We start from the raw sequence: 900 nt of genomic DNA, 5'->3' as shown, positions 1-900 counted from the left end.
CAACATCTTTTGTATCCTTAATGACTTCGAGCTTGTACAGCACCCTACCTGTATCCCTGACTGGCTTGGAGAGAGTTCCAGCATACAGTCCCGATACTTGACCTCTTCATTACAACTAACCCTTCTGCTGATTCATTCATTCATTCATTGCCAGACGCCATGTATCCCAGACGGGGTGGCCAAGGGCTTAGAGTTAATTGTTTTACAGGGAGGGGCACTAATCCTCCACCAACCCCACTTGACGTAGGGATGCCAACAGCATCTGGCGTTCCCAGGCGGTCACCCATCCAAGTACTAACCAGACCCAACGTTGCTTAACTTCGCTGATCGAACGGGAAGCGGTGTACTCAACGTGGTATGGCCGTTGGCGCTTTTAATAATTTCTCTCCTTTAGGCTCCTCTGATCACAACCTTATCACTTTAACCTGTCCTATTGCTCCAGTAAGGCCTGTGGACCCTCGCAAGAAGCAATGGCTGTGGCTCTTTGGAGCTGCTGATTGGGAGGCCCTCAGACAATACTTTCCTAATTTTCCCTGGAATGGATATTGCTTTTGTGGATGAGAGCCATCTGGGTGTCCCTTGTGCATTACGGGGTTACTTTCTTGGGCATGGAAACATTATTCTCTCTGGCATGGAAGAATACATTCCATTCTCTTATCCTTTGAAAAAAATAAAAATTAAAGAAATAAAAACTTGGTTTAATCATGCTTGTTCTATTGCTGTCCACAACAAGGAGAGGGCCTACAAAAGGTAATGGAACCAACCCACCCCTGAATCTCATTTTTGTTTTTGCCAGGAATTGTGCTAAGTCTGTTCTTCGTGCTGCCAAAAAAAAAAAAAAAAAAATCATTCTTACTAGATTCTCTGAGCCCTCCAACTCAGATCTGTCTAGTTTCTTCT

General features: G+C 44.8%; 1 non-coding gene across 1 annotated transcript; it reads right to left on the bottom strand.

The window, feature by feature from the left end:
- Nucleotides 1-250: 250 nt before the first annotated feature.
- On the bottom strand, nucleotides 251-369 carry LOC145413087 (5S ribosomal RNA). Its single transcript, XR_013899692.1, has one exon. It is a non-coding gene; the product is annotated as a 5S ribosomal RNA (ribosomal RNA).
- Between the last annotated feature and the right edge of the window lie 531 nt (nucleotides 370-900).

The sequence above is a fragment of the Coenobita brevimanus genome, chromosome 94 (genome assembly GCF_032717465.1).
Source record: "Coenobita brevimanus isolate Jiangsu-jjx chromosome 94, ASM3271746v2, whole genome shotgun sequence".
NCBI classification, from domain to species: Eukaryota; Metazoa; Arthropoda; class Malacostraca; order Decapoda; family Coenobitidae; genus Coenobita; species Coenobita brevimanus.
This window is presented reverse-complemented; position numbering and strand designations above follow the sequence as displayed.